The sequence below is a fragment of the Rhamphochromis sp. 'chilingali' genome, assembly GCF_963969265.1.
Source record: "Rhamphochromis sp. 'chilingali' genome assembly, chromosome: 1".
Taxonomy (NCBI): Eukaryota; Metazoa; Chordata; class Actinopteri; order Cichliformes; family Cichlidae; genus Rhamphochromis; species Rhamphochromis sp. 'chilingali'.
The window spans coordinates 64090768-64106943 of record NC_137929.1 but is presented as its reverse complement, the minus strand read 5'-3'; the positions used below and the strand labels follow the sequence as shown (position 1 = coordinate 64106943).

At 44.0% G+C, this 16176-nt stretch overlaps 2 pseudogenes across 2 annotated transcripts; both read right to left on the bottom strand.

Annotated features, from left to right (window-relative positions):
* Nucleotides 1-318: 318 nt before the first annotated feature.
* LOC308384702 (nuclear factor 7, brain-like) lies at nt 319-1884 on the bottom strand (annotated as a pseudogene). The gene is made up of 2 exons: nt 1815-1884; nt 319-1713 (listed from the first exon to the last, which is right to left on the bottom strand). The product of its transcript is annotated as a nuclear factor 7, brain-like (transcript).
* Nucleotides 1885-6464: 4580 nt separating this feature from the next.
* On the bottom strand, nt 6465-8390 carry LOC308409556 (P2Y purinoceptor 14-like; annotated as a pseudogene). The gene is made up of 3 exons: nt 8304-8390; nt 7945-8204; nt 6465-7082 (listed from the first exon to the last, which is right to left on the bottom strand). The product of its transcript is annotated as a P2Y purinoceptor 14-like (transcript).
* Nucleotides 8391-16176: the final 7786 nt, after the last annotated feature.

Below are 16176 nucleotides of genomic sequence, written 5' to 3'. Positions count from 1 at the left end.
TGCTCCTCCCATTCAACACATGTCAGTCCATATCCCAGCAAACTAAATCATCTCCATTTACACATCAAATAGAAACATGAATCACTTGTAATGATTAGAAACTTGATAGAATTTCAAATCTAGTTTGGGGAGTCATTCAGTGAGAAACAGTGAAATGATTTTCCATGTGAAAAGGTGGACAGCAGAAACAGAAAGAAACAGTGAAACTAAAAGAGAAACAAAGAGCTTTGGAACAACGAGGCAGCAGGAGGACAGCTGCAGTTTAACAGCTTCAACTCACTGACAGGAAACAACATTAGAAACATCATCATCCTCAACTCATCTGCTGCACCGACACTGACACCTTCAACGGACACACCTTCACTTTACCATAAATGCGAATGTGTGGAAACATCCTGTGAGTGAAAGTGTGTGTGAAGGTGTGTATGTGTGTGTTAGTATCAGGATCAGAGAACGACAGCTTTCCTCTGTTCCAGTCCAGATTCACTCTGATCCTCTGGAACTTCTTCTCTACTGAGAGAACAGATTTAGCTGATGGTGAGAATGCTGAGTATTCACAAATACAGAACCATATCATCCACAATCCAGACCGTATGTCTCCCTTCCTCTGCACAGACTCTGCTGACACACCCAGTCCCCACCATTTACTGTCTCCAACTTCAACATCCCAGCTGTGAGTCCCTGAGTTAAAGCCCTCAGAGCCCAGGACAGAGAAGTGATAATCAATCCTCTCTGGATTATCAGGAAGCTGCTGCCTCTCTCCTTGTCTCACACTGGTCAGATCTTCAGACAGGATGAGGTTTGGATGAGCAGTGTTTGGGTCCAGAATGAGAGGAGTGTAGGAGACCATGTCCTTCATGTTGTTCCAGATGTTGAAGGTCAGGTTGCCCAGGTGTTTGGCCTGGTCTATCAGAGCTCCTGAGGGCAGCTGTGGATCATCCAGCAGGGGGCAGCGCTGGACTCTTTCCACTGCAGCCTTGTAGTTGTGCAGGAATGAGACGTCTTCAGCTCTCAGCTCCGCCTCTGTGGCTCTGACTGTGTCTGAAAGAGCTGCTATCTCTCTGCTCAGAGCCTCCATCTTCTCCTTCATCATCCCACTCTTCTGCTCCTCTTCCTCCCTCAGTGCAGCCAGCCTGGCCTCCTCTTCCTCTGCTAGAAACTGGTGAAGCTTCTTAAACTGCTCCTTAATCTGCCTCTCTGTGTGTCGGGCCTGGACCTTAATGTGTTCTGCTGTTTGATCAAACTTCACTTGAACTTCTTCACAAACCTTTAACTTCTTCTTTAAGGGCTCCAGAGTTTCCTGAAGTTCCTTCTTGTGTTGTTGTGCAGCTTCATCGATGGGTCTGAATCTGTGATTGGTGTGTTTTTCTGAGTCTCTGCAGACGACACACACTGGCTGCTGATGGTCCAGACAGAAGAGTTTGAGTTTCTCAGAGTGCAGACTGCAGAGAGCCTCTGAAGCTCTCTGATCTCTCTTCTGTAAGAACGACTCACACAGGTTCTTTAAAGCTCGGTTTAAAGGTGGATCATAAACTGATAATTCCTTACAAACTGGACACTCGTGTGTTGGTCTCTCTCTCCACCATCTCTTCAGACAGGCTTTACAGAAGCTGTGGCTACATGACAGAATAACAGGATCTCTGAAGACCTCCTGACAGACCGGACAGCAGAGATCCTCCTCTGATCTGGAAGCCATTGAGTCTGTGAGTGAAGCTGAAAACAGCAGACAGGAAGTACAGTCAGTCCTGGCTCCCCTCCCTCCTCTACCACCTTCACTGAAACTTCCTTTGAGTCGTGTTTTTGCTCAAACTCACATTCAGTGTGTGGAGCGTCAGCAGCTTGAAGCAGCAGTGTTGGAGTTTTCCACTTTTCTCTCCTGTAGCTGGACTCACTCAGAGGAAGCTGCTAGTTTGGTCTGAGCTCAGTCTGATAGTCTGTGCGTCTCTCTTTACTGAGGACGAAGAACTTCCTGTTTCCTGGTTTGTCACATTTGAGTGACGTGAGGGGAGGAGAAAATGTTGCTGTTTGACTTTTAACTAAGGTGTGTTTCAATCCTGCCTGCAGCTCAAAAGCTGTAAAACAGGTTTTGTGTCTTTTCACCTCCACAGGTCACAACATGAAACCTGTTGTGAAGTTTATAAAATAAAGTGTCACTCGGTGGTGCAGCTGTTTGTCAGCTTCTATTTTAGACTTTGTTCTGGTTCTTGTTCAGGTTCCCAGCAGTGGGAGTGTAATGCAGTCACACACACACAGGTGGTGTTAAGGTGGATTCACTTAGTTACAGACAGTGGTGTTATTTCCTGTAACTAAGTGTGTGTTTCACTCCAAAGTTCAGACATTAACCTGCCAGAAGTTGTAAAAGTTACTAATAAAGAGCTTTTATCTCATTTCACATGCAGGTCAGAGCATGAAAGCTGTGATGCAGCAGTTTGAGAAAAATTGCTGCTGATATAAAATATTTTTTGATTCATTAATGTTGAATTCTCTTGCAGTGCTGTTGTTGTACATGTTGTTGCAGTATATTAATAACTAACCTCGTATTGTGGATGAATAATCTCAGTTGTTCTCCTGACTGAAGTTTGGCCCGTGTATAGCATCCTGCTATGCGATTGCATTTGTCCCTGACCACTTGAATCCCTCACGTTAACTTTTATTGAGTGGAAAAAAAGTTGGCGTTCATCCTCCAGCTTCACTTTACTAATGTTATGCTAACATAGCTGTGTCGCTAGCAATCACGTAGCACAACATTATATACCAGGTAGTCCAACTTCAGTAACCCTGCAAACGCCACTGCTGTTTAGTTTTCTGTCTTTGTTTACGCTGGAAGTGGTAGCAGAGCTGTACGTTTGAATTAGTTTCAAAAGTCTCTCAGTCAGAACATGGTATGAAATGTTTAGGTGGAAACTAGCGAGCTAACTTCCTGTTAACTTCTAACTCTGTTAAATTTAATAACTTCTGTTTTCATGGATGCCCGGATGTTAAACTTAATTGTTACACCTGGTGAAGCAGCAACACTGATCCTTTTATTAAAGATGAAAGAATTTAGACCGTTTTTAACTCTCAGTGTTCGTTTGACTTTGGGACCTGAAACAGATGGAGTTTTGGACCCAGATTACTCCGCGAAGCTCCTCACTACGGCAGCCATAATGCTCTGACAATCCATCAAGCAGTGCGGCTTACCAAAGTTGTACTAAAACATTTTTAACAGATTTCTGCAGCTAAAATGGGTTCGAGGTCAGTAAGCACAACCAGAATTCATACATAAGGCATAGGGGTGCAACGATATTCGTATCGATATTGAACCGTTCGATACAGTGCTTTCGGTTCGGTACGCATATGTATCGAACAATACAAAATTTGTAATTTATTTTATCAACTTTCCTGCGCTTGACAGTGCAGCCTAGGCGGAGCAGATTCACTGAGCGCTCAACACAGACAGCATCGTCAGAAGGAAGAGCGCAGGGCAAGCTAGCGAGACAGAAGTTAAGCTCTCCTTGCAACATGGACCTCCCCCACCCTCATTCAGATCTGGCGTTTGGAATTATTTTGGTTTTCATGTGACGTATGACCCTGAAGGTAAGCGAGTCATGGACTAAAGTAAAACAGTATGTTGGATGTGCCATGCAATGCTCAATTACATGGGTGGGAACTAGTGTGTTAGCGCAGTTAGCTCGTTAACGTGTTGACACCGTCTAGCCCCATGCACGGAGCGATCGGCGGTAGCTCGTTAACGGAGATTTGCCGTGTTGTGGCGTTAACGTCATTTCAACGAGATTAACCTGACAGCACTAGTGGGAACACAACGAATATGACTGCACATTTACGCCGACATCATCCTAGTGCAAAGACAAGTGGAAGCAGACAAAAATAAGCAAGCATGCTACTAACTTTAGCCGAGTCATTTAGACAGCTGTTAGCACATGATTCTCCTTATATATGTTTAATATGCTGCTGAGAATATAGCCCAGAAGAAGCGGATAGTATAGCTTTTATTTTGGAAAGAGCCATTTCTCTGTAATAAACTCTCTTTTCCAAAGATGAGTGATTCCTCAATCAGATACAGGGCTCGCAATATCGCTAGCCCGACGTCCCGGGGCTAGCGATTTTTCCAGTCGGGCTACCAAAATCTATCTCTTCCCTGCCCGTCCGGCTATTGTAGGAAGGAAAAATATATGTCAATGCTTTTGCATTCTTTCGGAAATGTAGCTGGGTAATTATGTCATTGGCATCGGTGAGCCACTGTCAATATGTGACATATTGAAATCGCGTTTGAATTTGCGCTTGTTTTTTTGCTTTCACTTTGCAATCGTGCAAACTGTGTATAGAGAGCGACAGTACTGATCTGTGAGTGATGATAATTTGTGCACCAATTCCTCTAACATCGTCTTATTAATCGTTAGCTTACTACACAAACATGACAAGTGAAATCTCCCGCAGCAAGCTTAAACATGTGAGAGGTTGATCGCGCAGAGAATCGCTGAGCTTATGTGAGTGCGTGTGTAAAAGCAGCAGGATATATGATATATATATTATTTTAGTTCTGCTGAGCCAAATAAGACAGGTCAGGGTGAAGAAGTGACAGCCAAAGAAAAGCTTACCACAAAACGGAGAAGTTATGACAAATCAGAGTATAAGGCAAAAAGAAAGTGCAGCTTTATGGTTTCATGGACAAAAGAATTTCTGTGGCTGCGATATGACGAGCTAAATAACCAGGGGTGCACATAAGTGGTCCGCAGGTGCGCATTCGCTGTCAAAATAAAAAACACGCACAAGGGTTAGGGTTAAATTTAAAAACTGTACTTTTGAGTTAAAATATATATTTATAATTTTAATAAATGACAAATTAAAAAGGCATGAACATTTTTTTTGTATCGAAAAAATATCGAACCGTGACACCAAAGTATCGAACCGAACCGAACCGTGAATTTTGTGTATCGTTGCACCCCTAATAAGGCACACTCTCGATTTTTGAGAATTAAAGGATTTTAAGTGTGCCTTGTAGTGTGGAAAATATGTTATACAGAAGAAAAGAATAACAGCCGCAGGGCCAGGACTGCCATAATGAATTAAATAAATACACCATTAACTAATTAATTAAATGTGTCAATAATTAATTAAAATCGGAAATAATTAATTACATAAATATTTACGACACATGTAATTAATTCATTATTGACATATTTAATTAATTATTGACACATTTCATTAATTATTGCCACATTTAAATAATTATTTAATGGTGTATTTAATTAATTCCTTTTGGCACAGTTGACTCCTTCAGGTCTCACCATGAAATAATTGTATCTGTCAACCATCAGTGCCTCTTTTTCTTGAAGACATTGTAGCAGAACCACCTGTCTGCTGACATACTGGCAAACTTCTACTGGTGTGCGATAGAGAGCATCCTGACCAACTGTGTCACAGTCTGGTATGGGAACTGCTCTGTTGCTGACCGCAAGGCACTGCAGAGGCCAAAACATCACAGGGACACCACTTCCTGTTATTGAGGATGTCCACAAGAAGAGAGGTATACACGAGCATGCATCATTCTCAGGGACTCCTCTCATCCTGACAATAAACTTTTCCAGCTCCTCCCCTCCAGAAGACGCTACAGGACCCTGCAGATTAAAACCAGCTGGTTTAGGAACAGCTTATTACCCACAGCTGTCACCCCACTGAACTCAATCTCCCGCTGAACCTTTCCATCCATACCCCCCTATCCCTCCCAGTGACCATGATCACGACTGTCATTCATTCTCAACATTCACCATATGCTCACAGTGGTTACTGTTATAGTTTAGGACAGCGGTCCCCAACCCCCGGGCCTCGGACCAGTACTGGTCCGTGAGTCGTTTGGTACCTGGCCGCGAGAGTTGAGGCTCAGGTGTGAAATGTATAGTTTTCAGGGTTTTTATCGATTTTCAGCGTTATTTTGTTATCGTTTTTATCGTTAACTTGGTTTTCCTGGGTCTTTTCACGTGTGTTATGAATAAATCTTCTTTTTTTCGGTACCGGTACTAGTTTTATTTTGTTGTATTTATCCGCGACACCTTAAAGGCCGGTCCGTGAAAATAATGTCGGGCATAAACCGGTCCGTGGCGCAAAAAAGGTTGGGGACCACTGCTTTAGGACACTGGCATAGTCTCTGTTATGGTGCATACACTCATAGGACTCTGTAGATCTGTTTAACTCACACCGGTACATTGATGTTTATCATAGACTGGTTCAGTTTATTCATGTTAAATCACATGTTGTACTAATAGGTGGAATTTGGCTGATTCAGCCTTTTACTGCAGCTCAGCAGAAACTCCTGTGCTATATAAAGAATTGGGATTACTCATGTGATCCTTAAAACAAAAAGAAAAACTGAATAACATCTAGTCCTGCCTTTGTGATGACTTGATTTTTGTTTCCTTACAGCTCACTGGTTTGACTTGCTGCTCTTAATGATGCTCAGTTTCTCCTCAGTGCTCTGACTCTCTGTGTTTGCTTGTTGGATGTTGGTCCTCCTGGACGCCTTTCTCACCTGGGCCCGAAAAGTCTTACAGAGGAAAAAGTAAACCAGAGGGTCCAGACAGACGTTGAAAACTGACACCATGGTGGGTGCCTCCTTCAGGTAGTACAACACTGGATCCACAGAGCAGGTGTTCAACAGAAAAACAAATAGAACTCGAACCAGGTGATGGGGCACAAAACAAACACAGAAGATGCTGACCAGCACCAACATGTTCCTGCGAGACTTCACCAGCTTCTCAGAGCCAGAGGAGGCCAGCTGCCTCTGCTGTGCCTGCAACACCCTGCGGGAGGTGCTGTAGTAGAAGAAGACCAGGGATATGGACACCAACAGGAAGATGATAGCAGAGAAGGTGTGCATGATTTTAAGCATCAGACTAACTGATGCACTAAAGAGGAGCCCACAGTGGTTGGGAATAGAGGTCAGAGGTTTCTGGGTGATTAAAAACATGATGCCGTAAGTAACTGATGGAGTCAGGAGACAAATCCAGGTGACCATGGAGACAATGTTGGCAGTTCGTACTGACTGCAGGACATGAGTTCCTGAAGGTCGGACGATCTTCAGATACCTGAATAGAGAAGACAAAGCATCCAACTTCAACTAATCAGTCACAGTGGAGCCAAATCTGTCATTTTAGGTCATATTACCACAACTTTCAACCATTGGCACGATTGAAAAAATTCCAACTGTTCCTGACAGTATCAACTCTGTGCTTTTTCAGTGATATTAGGATCATTAAAGTAATCTCGGCAAATAACACAGACAAAAAACCCAGCAAACAGTAAAAAAACAAAAACAAACAGTATTTTAAAAAATGGCCTGAATAAATGCTTGTTTTCTGTTGAACTCCATCACACTCACTGTCTGTTTTCTCAGCCAACCTTCCTTCATCCTCACGGGGGTGCTGCAACAGAGTGCCTGAGATTACCATACTGAAACTAATACCACTGAGTTGCTGCTTTCAGGAACTGTTAGTTATTAGAAGTGTGACAGGAAGTTGCTCATGAGTGAAGCAGGACATGGTTGTTCCTTCCAATCTAAAGCCGTCCACTGTATTAAATCCCTTTGAGTGGCAATATGAGTAAGTTTCTTACCTGTGTTCAATTATCAGACAGGGTATATGATATTATTAAAGTGATTTGAAATGTATGATGTGTTTTATATGTCAGTAGAAAGAATTCAAATCTAAGCTTGAGTTTATGTGACATTTCTGTATTTTGTGTCTTTTTTGCATTAAATCCTGTCCAAATACAACATGTGTCTGTTCCTTGGAGGAAGTGATGCAAGAGAGAGTTTAACGGGCAGTGAATCTCAATACAGGACACAGGGTCACATTGGGTGCAACAGTGCACACATTGATAATTTAGTCAGGGACACAGCGTGTGTGGTCATTAACACTTTAGTAATCATTAGCAGTAAAGGCTCCTCACCTGTTGGCAGCTACATAACACATGAATAAGATGCTGGCGTACATGTTGAGGAAGAGGGCAGAAGCTCCAAAGCTGCAGTAGAGCTGCCAAACGATGACTGATGTGCTACCATAGTGGCTGATGCGCAGTGGCAGAGAGAGGCAGAGCAGGAAGTCAGCAGCTGTCAGGTTCTTCATGTATACCATCAAGCTGCTTGATGCCTGCTGCTGAGCTCCACAAAAGTAAAACTTCAGGATCAAGCCATTGAGGAGTAAACCTACCTGAACAGACACGGAGCATGGAGAACAGGAATTTAGCACATGCACAAAGATCTTTTGTCAAATTAATAACAGTCCATAGTCTGAAGATTTGAAACTTACCAGAAACAACAGGCTGTAGACCAGCATAAAGAAAGGGTTGACTGATGTGCCGACAGGATCACAGGTCTCGTTCAAAGGCCAAGTCATGTTTTTTGGGTCAACCATGTTCCTGAAGCTGAAAAATGAATCCTTTTCATTGAGATCTGTCTTTCAAAGTATCTGGCTCGATAGAGTCTACTGTTAGTCAAAGACCAATGATTCACTTCCTCATGTTGTTTTACAAAGAGACATGGAAGTGCGCCAAATGTGATGATATCTGAATGTGAGCAAGGTGTTAAGCTGTCACATATAATGCACCAAGTTTCACACTGGTTCAGGTCTTCATGCCTCACACTGAAAATCAAGGAAACATTTGTATTTTACATTAAGTCATATCCAAGTATTTTGATGGCGAAGAAATAAAGAAAACAGTGAATGTTGAATATTTATGTGTTACCACAGATAATGAAAATGAGGAACATTTTTTATGTGAAACTATGATTATCATCGTGTGAAGTATCAAATGTTCAGTTTCAGATTTTATGTCTGTAGCACTCACGTTTTTATAATACTGCAGTTCAGCTGTTAAAAAGTTGTGTACATCTTTCCTCAGAACATATGAGCAGAGCTTTTAGTTCAGCTGTTCAGATAACTGTACGTGAAGTTTTTGGAAGAAACACCTGTGTGCACAGAGCAACTATCAAGACTCACCTGTATTTCTGCAGATTTCAGTGAGCAGTATGCTTGTATGTCCTCTCAGTCTAACGATATTCTTGCAGATCATGAAACACACAGTGATCACACTTCTAACATGCAACCATTTCCTCTTTGTGTTTACAGCTTTGTATCCACAGGAAACAAACACGTCTTTTTCTGATCAGTCACGTGTCTGCACTTTTACTTATAACTTATAGCAATAACTCTTCAACAAGATGTAAAATTAAACACATGCAATCTGGAAGCAAAGCAAAGCAGCAGCACAGAGTATTTCCACCTCCATGAAAATCTGTATTTGATCTGAACTTTTGGGGGGTGTGGATCTTTGATTTATCTGTACTGCATATTCTTTCTAAAGGCTTGGGGATTAGTACTAAATTTCTTCTTTGCTGCTCTTTGATGTTATATTGAACTGTTTTAGTCATCCTGCTCATCAAAACCAGCTGCACCAGCTGATGGAAACTGATGGAAGAGCAGCAGGTGCTCTGCTGCCTCAGCTTTCACCGCTGTGCTATGAGTTACTAACTTACTATGAAAGCACAGTTAGGGGACAGCAGCTCTCACCATCTCTGATTATAAAACAGGCATGTTCATCAGGTGCAGGCTCAGCAGCTGGTTGTGTATTTATAATTTTAACACTAAATGTTTTGAACAGCAGTTTACATTTTGCCACATGAGAGAAAAAGTTCGGAAAATACATCATTTTCTTTCAACTCTAAGCTTTCTTTGAGTTGTTTAGTTACATTCTGAGGATTTAAGATCCTATCTACTGGCTTGCATACCTTTTCTTATTTTTTCTGACCACTTACCACTTACCACTTATCCAACCAGGCTTGCAGTTTGGCTTTTGTTTTGCAATAGGAGAGAGGCAGGGATCACTTTGGGCATGCTGTCAGTCTGGTAATAAAGTATGATGTCCAGATGTCATTGCAAAAGACAATTTTCAGGATGTTACTGCAGGTTATAGCATTGCTGTTACTGTTCAGAGTATTAGAGTGTTCTAATTTCCCTTGAGGTATTAAAAAAAACCTACAAGGTATAAAGAGATTCACACTTTGTCACAGTCGATACACTCTTATTAGCTTTGTGCTGTGAAATGTCACGACGTCAGATCAGTGGAAATCGGTGGAGGAAGGAGTTGCTGTGGTTTTACATACACCACATGCAAAAATACAAAAACAGACAAAACATGCAGTCCTGACATACAGTCACCTCAAGGCGCATTATATATATTACATATATATTATATATATTATATATATTTATAATCACCCGTTGGAGAGCAGTGAGCTTCTTCATGATGTTATCAAACATACGCTCCGTGATGTTGTCATTCTTGTGCTCAAAGAGCAGATTCTGAGAACTTACCAAGATTACGTGAAGTACCCTCAGAAGGTCTGCTAGATGATGTTAATGCAGCACTACGGGCAATACCTACAACCACGATTACCGACACTAACAAGCTGATCTACGATACGGCAGCAGTGATCAGTGAGATGCTTGGCTACAAATTGAACAGCCACAAAGCAGGTAGTACCCTCCATGGAGAAGGAGGCTAGAGGGCAAGATCAAAGTAGCACGGAGGGAGGTTAGCCAACTAACGGAGTTGCAGAAAGGTGCGACAAAGAAGGTGCATAAGAAATACAGCAAGCTGTCCATACCTGAGGCCTTGGAAACTGCCAAGCAAAGACTCATAGCCTTGGCCAGCCACTTGAGGAGGTACACCAGAGAGATAGAAGGCAGGAGAATAAACCAGCTGTTCTCCACAGAACCAGCAAAGGTGTACTCTCAGTGGCAAGGGAACAATAATAATAAGAGAACAGCACCACCAAGGCCGGAGACGGAGCAATACTGGAAGAGCATATGGGAGAAGGACGCAACCCATAACGGCAATGCTCAGTGGCTAGTGGATCTGAGGGCAGACCACAGCGACCTCCCTGAACAGGGTCCAGTAACCATCACAGTGGCAGATATCCAAGAAAGGGTCTCCAGTATGAAGAGTTGGACAGCACCAGGACCCGACATAGTTCACGCCTACTGGCAACAGAAGCTGACTGCACTCCACGAACCAGCTGCTAGTTAACGAGAGACAATCGGAATGGCTAACCGAAGGTCGGATGGTCCTGATCCCCAAGGACCCCAAGAAGGGACCGGTCCCCTCCAACTACCGACCAATAACCTGCCTCAGTACCACATGGAAGCTCCTGTCAGGCATCATATCGGCTAAGATGAACAGGCTCATGGGTCAATACATGAGCGGGACACAGAAAGGAATTGGCAAGAATACCAGAGGCGCAAAACACCAGCTACTGGTAGACAGAACAGTCAGCCGAGACTGTAAGACCAGACTGACCAACCTGTGCACTGCCTGGATTGATTACAAGAAGGCCTATGACTCAATGCCCCACAGCTGGATACTGGAATGCCTAGAATTGTACAAGATCAATGGGACCCTAAGAGCCTTCATCAGGAACTCAATGGGGATGTGGCGTACAACACTAGAGGCCAACTCCAAGCCCATAGCACAAGTCACCATCAAGTGCGGGATCTACCAAGGAGATGCTCTGTCCCCACTGCTGTTCTGCATAGGCCTGAACCCCCTCAGTGAGATCATTAACAAGACTGGCTACGGATACCGACTACGGACCGGAGCAGTTGTCAGCCACCTCCTGTACATGGATGACATCAAGCTGTATGCCAAGAGTGAACGAGACATCGATTCACTGATCCACACTACCAGGCTATACAGCAATGACATTGGAATGTTGTTCGGACTGGAGAAGTGTAGTCGGATGGTAACAAAGAGAGGGAAGGTAGTCAGAACTGAGGGGATTGAACTACCAGAAGGCAACATTGCAGACATAGAGGACAGTTACAAGTACCTGGGGATCCCGCAGGCGAATGGGAACCATGAAGAGGCCGCTAGAAAAGCTGCAACCACCAAGTACCTGCAGAGGGTCAGGCAAGTCCTGAGGAGTCAGCTGAATGGTAAGAACAAGATCCGGGCCATCAACACCTATGCCCTGCCCGTGATCAGGTACCCTGCTGGGTTAATAGGCTGGCCAAAGGAGGAGATAGAAGCCACTGACATAAAGACAAGAAAGCTCCTTACCATGCATGGAGGGTTTCACCCCAAGTCCAGCACCCTGAGGCTGTACGCTAAGCGGAAGGAAGGGGGCCGGGGACTGGTGAGTGTCAGCACCACAGTCCAGGATGAGACAACAAACATCCAAGAATACATTGGGAAGATTGCCCCAACTGACCGAGTGCTCAGTGAATACCTCAGGCAGCAGAAACCCAAGAAAGAGGAAGGAGACGAGGAACCATCATGGAAGGACAGGCCCCTGCATGGTATGTACCACCAGCAGATAGAGGAGGTGGCTGATATCCAGAAATCCTACCAGTGGCTGGACAAAGCTGGACTGAAAGACAGCACAGAGGCACTAATCATGGCAGCACAAGAACAAGCTCTGAGTAAGAAGGAACACGAGAAGCTGGAGAAATACCAAGGGCCGTCCGACTGCGGTCTGGAGTGTGGAGCCTTCCTGCTGCTGCAGAGTCGGGGCGGTCTGCCTCCCCCCACCGCAGGGAAAAGGGAAACACCACCTGGGTCTGGGTGCAGTCCCCCCCTCCAGGGGCGGGGGCACCTAGACCCGGTTTGTAGAGTACGCTTGGGGAGTGTGATCGTGTGTACAACGTCTCTTTATGTTTGTCTCCACGTTGGTTGAGTGTGGAGTAAGTGCATATGAGAGCATGAGGGTGGGAATGGATGTTTGTATCTGTGTGTGCCTGTATGTCTGTGTCTATATGTCAGGTTGGGTGTCAGGCGCCACCTCTCTGGGGACATCTCAGGCCCTCCAAGGTTTGGAGGCCTATCTCCCCCTACCACCACTTCCCCTGCCAGTGGCGGACTCCCTCAGGTGTCGGTGCGTTGGTGGTTCTTTGTGTCCGGGGATGGGCGTCCAGGTACACACCGGCTCACTCCTTGGCGGCCGCTTATCGGGGCCTGGAGCCTGGGGCTCGCTCGGGCCACTTCGGAGGTGGGGTGCCCCCGGCCTCTCGGCCTGGGGCTCGGTCACTCAGGCGCAGCTGGCTGCCGACGGAGCTCACGGGCGCGTCACTGCAACTCCCCCTGGCTTCTGCTCCGCGGCTGCTGAGTGAGCCCTCATCTGGGACTCTCCTCAGCTCTTTCCAGGACAGTGGCGCAGCTGCCCCTCTGTTGGTCTTCCTTGGTCTCTTGTGTTCTGGGGGCCTCTGGATGTCTGGAGTTTTGATCTCCTCCACACCTGCTTCACGCCCTGGAGGACGGGGCTGTGCCCCCCCCCCCCCCCCCCCCCCACACCCTCTAGCAGATTATTACATGAAGGAACCTTTTAAAAAACAAAAAACAAGCGCGTCCATGCTCACAGGTGTACACACGGGTGATCACACCCACAAACTACACCCTTTTTGGCTCCTACCTCAAAGCACATTGTGTTCTGTTGATCTTATGTGCTGCACAATAATGTTTAACATTTAGTATTTACTGTCATATTCCCATATATCATTGTGATGTTGTTTATTCTATTACTCTTGTTCTCTTCTGCTTGCTTTCTTTTTTCTTTCTCAGCAGGTGATCCAGATGATTGATATATGCATTTTTTTTTCTCTGCCCGTTCTGTTGGTTTTTGTCTTTTGCCCTTCTCCCCCGTCCCTCTTCTCAGCTGTTTCTCTTCCCCTCTTTCTTTCTCCCCTTCTTTCCCCCAGTCAAGTCTGTCCCGTATTCAGTAAGTGAAAATAAAATATACAATAAAAGGTGAATCAAATGGACCATTACGGCAAGGCTGGGATGGTCAGTTTGGTAAAGTAAATCCGTTGGGCATCTTTCTTTGCCTTTAGACAACAATTCTGATGGCAAAAGAGCCAAACGGGACAGGCCAAAAAAAAAAAAAAAAAAGAGAGAAATACCAAGGGCTCAGAGAAGAGCTGGAGAGGATGTGGAGGGTGAAGGTAACGGTGGTCCCCGTGGTAATCGGAGCACTAGGTGCGGTGACTCCCAAGCTAGGCGAGTGGCTCCAGCAGATCCTGGGAACAACATCGGAGATCTCTGTCCAGAAGAGCGCAGTCCTGGGAACAGCTAAGATACTGCGCAGGACCCTCAAGCTCCCAGGCCTCTGGTAGAGGACCCGAGCTTGAAGGATAAACCGCCCACAGGGGCGTGCTGGGTGTTTATATATATATATATTAGGGGTGCAACGATACACAAAATTCACGGTTCGGTTCGGTTCGATACTTTGGTGTCACGGTTCGATATTTTTTCGATACAAAAAAATGTTCATGCCTTTTTAATTTGTCATTTATTAAAATTATAAATATATATTTTAACTCAAAAGTACAGTTTTTAAATTTAACCCTAACCCTTGTGCGTGTTTTTTATTTTGACAGCGAATGTGCACCTGCGGACCACTTTTGTGCACCCCTGGTTATTTAGCTCGTCATATTGCAGCCACAGAAATTCTTTTGTCCATGAAACCATAAAGCTGCACTTTCTTTTTGCCTTATAGTCTGATTTGTCATAACTTCTCCGTTTTGTGGTAAGCTTTTCATTGGCTGTCACTTCTTCACCCTGACCTGTCTTATTTGGCTCAGCAGAACTGAAATGCTTTTACACACTCACTCACATAAGCTCAGCGATTATCCGCGCGATCAATCTCTCACATGTTTAAGCTTGCTGCGGGAGATTTCACTTGTCATGTTTGCATAGTAAGCTAACGATTAATAAGACGATGTCAGAGGAATTGGTGCACAAATTATCATCACTCACAGATCAGTGCTGTCGCTCTCTATACACCAGGGGTCACCAACCTTTTTGAAAGTGAGAGCTACTTCTTGGGTACCGATTAATGTGAAGGGCTACCAGTTTGACACACACTTCTCAAATAACAAATTTCCTCAGTTTAACTTGTGTGTTATCATTAATAATTAATGATATTCATCTATGTACGGACACTAATTATGTTAATTATTTTTCACCATAATTATAAAGAATGCAATTAGGAAACAAGGTAGGAAACATAAATATCAATATGCAACACTTTATTTCTATAAATCTCTGCAAGTATTTACATTTTGAAGTGATCACTTCTACAACATTTTCACTTACCACTAACAAATTTTAACAAATCATGCACTGTTACATACATTATTTTTGTATGTATGTAACATACAAAAAATCAACTTTCAAATTTTACAGAACTTTTCACAAAATTGGCAGCATTTTAAAGCACATTGTCACATGTTACACTTAACAAACACATTTGTTTTTCAATAATTAAATTCAACTTTGACATGACACTGTAATGTTGCCACTGAGAACATCTAATATGGCTTTCTTTGTCTGTTAGTGGGAAACCTGGCATTGCATGCTGTTCACCAGTGTGTTGTAATCTGGGGTATAACTTGACACTGCAACTCTGAGTGAGTCTTGCAGATGTGCATCGGAGAGGCGTGTTCTGTGTTTGTTCTTGATGAAGTTCATGTCAGAAAAGGCTGATTCACAAAGATAGGTTGAACCAAACAGGCTGGCAACCTTCATAGCTGCTGTGCATACACCACTGTACTTTTCTGTGTCAACAAGGCACCAAAAGTTTGGTGCACCCAGATAGGCTTTGAGGTGGACGTCATTTTGCAATGTTACAATTTCGATTTCCACCTGTCCAGCATCCAAGCTGAACATTGAACTTAGTTGCTCAGCAATGCATGTTGTGTCCACATTCATGAAAGGATTGGAAACAAATGAGACACATGGCTCAAGCTGATCAAGGTCACAAAACCTGTTCCCAAACTCTTGACCAAGTCGGTTTATGACTTGAGTGTACTTTTCTGCAACTTTGTCAAAAGTCTCAGATGCAGAAGCATTGTCTTTCAGCACCATCTGCACAGAGGGAAAGTGCAGCACCTTTTTTCTCTGTAAATGCACAGAGAAAATGTTCATCTGGGCTTTAAATCCATTTAAAGCACTTATCATGTCAGCAACAGTCTTACCTTTGCCTTGCAGCTCACAGTTCAAATGGTTCAGTTTCCCAGTAATGTCTGTTAAAAACGCAAGGTCAAGTGTCCACTCAGTGTCCTCCAGCAGAGATGTGTCTTCCCCTTTGGATTGCATGAACTCCTTGATTTCACCCAAAAGTGACAAAAA